At 42.6% G+C, this 1,876-nt stretch overlaps 1 non-coding gene across 1 annotated transcript; it reads left to right on the top strand.

Annotated features, from left to right (window-relative positions):
* Positions 1-1,244: 1,244 nt before the first annotated feature.
* On the top strand, positions 1,245-1,352 carry LOC130977727 (small nucleolar RNA R71). The gene has a single exon (XR_009085406.1). It is a non-coding gene; the product is annotated as a small nucleolar RNA R71 (small nucleolar RNA).
* The last annotated feature ends 524 nt before the right edge of the window (positions 1,353-1,876 follow it).

Raw genomic sequence — 1,876 nt, 5'->3', positions numbered from 1 at the left:
TTATGGATACATAAGTCTTTTAGAAACTTTGCATATTTAGGTACCTGCTGAATAACATCAAAAAGGAGAACAGTTACCTCAACCTCTTTGAATATTTCTACCATTTTAGGATCAGGTTCCAGCTGCTTCCTAGGCTTCCTTGCAAGTTGTGGAAATGGAATGGGAGTAGTGTTTTCTGTGGTGCCTGCACCTTTTTGTGCTTCTTCCTGTGGTTGAGCTATCTCTTCTTCAGCTATGCCCTGTATATCCTCTTCCTCTTCAACATCTTCGATTTCTACCACCTCTTCAGCTGAGGCGTATTCTGGTGAGCTTGGTTCCTCCTGATTCCTCTCCTGCAGTGTGGTTCCGGACCTCAGGGTGATGGCATTAATGCCTCCCTTTGGATTGGGTAATGGTTGAGAGGGGATTCCAGTGGTGCTTGAAGGTTGGTTACTGGAATTTTGTGCTGAACCAAGTTGTGTCATAAAAGCTTGCAGAGTAGAGGTGAAACCATTCAGACTGGCGTTAATACTGTTCACGATGGTATTTTCTATGGCCAGTTGTCTTTTCTCAAAATCTTGTAATAATTCTTCATTAGAAGATACAAAAGAATGAGTAAATTGAGAGGTTTGCTACTGATTGTTCGGTGGTCCTTGGTTTTGCCTCAGGTGAGGTGCTCGGTAAGGTTGATTTTGCTGCCTGTTGTTGTAATTATTCCACCTCTGATTTCCCTGATTATCTCTGCCTCCCCTATTATTGTTGTCCCTCCAATTCTGGTTTGAATTGTCCTGCCATCCATGGTTATTATTTCCACTTTGATTGTACCCTTGGTTGGGGCGGTCATAGAAGTTGTGAATGGATGCCACCATGTTGTCTTCTTATTGGAGCTGCGGGCATTCATCAGTGTAATGGCTATAATCAGCACAAATTCCACAAATTCTTTGTGGAACTAGTTGTTGGTTTTACTGCGGTTGAGTTTGCTGAGCTTGTTGATTTAACTGCATTTGCTTCAGCAGGTTGGTCATTTCACAGATGCTTTGATTTAGAGCAGCAGTCTCTATGCCAGAAGATACTTCTGCAACGGCCCTTGAACGGCCTTGCTTCTGTCTGTGGTTCCGAGTAGATTCAGCTAAATCACTGATCAATTGCCAAGCTTCATCAGTGGTCTTGTACTTCTTTATAGACCTATTGCTAGCACTTTCTAATGTGGTCTTATCTTGGGGCCTCATACCTTGTGTGACATAGCTGAGTAGCACGATCTTGTCAATCATGTGGTGGGGGCATGCTTCCAGAAGATTATTGAAGCGCTCCCAGTATTCAAAGAGAGTCTCATTGTCATCCTGAACAATTGTAGAGATATCCTTCCTCAGTTTATCATTAACTTTAGATGGGAAGAATTTCTCCAAGAACTCCTTTCTGAGTGTATCCCAGTTGGATACGTTTGCTAGAGGTTGAGTGTAGTACCACTCTCTTGCTTTTCTCTCAAGAGAGAACGGAAAAGCTTTCAGCAGAATTGAAGTTTCATCAGCGCCATCACGCCTGACAGTAGAACAGGCTGCCTGGAAATCTCTCAAGTGCTTGATAGGCTCTTGAGCAGTGGTCGGCGAAATTGTGAACTATACTTTTTCACAACTCTCATAATCCCTGGTAATGGCTCCAAAAACTTGGTGCGCTCAATACCATGGCATTACACAACTTCGCACAACTAACCAGCAAGTGCACTGGGTCGTCCAAGTAATAAAACCTTACGTGAGTAAGGGTCGATCCCACGGAGATTGTTAGTATTGAAGCAAGCTATGGTCATCTTGTAAATCTTAGTCAGGCAAACTCAGATGTATATGGTGATGAACGAAAATAACATAGAAGATAAAGATAGAGATACTTATGTATATCATTG

This window comes from Arachis stenosperma, chromosome 4 (assembly GCF_014773155.1).
Source record: "Arachis stenosperma cultivar V10309 chromosome 4, arast.V10309.gnm1.PFL2, whole genome shotgun sequence".
Lineage (NCBI taxonomy): Eukaryota > Viridiplantae > Streptophyta > Magnoliopsida > Fabales > Fabaceae > Arachis > Arachis stenosperma.
Note: the sequence above shows the minus strand (reverse complement) of the source record. Positions and strands in the feature narration are given on the sequence as shown.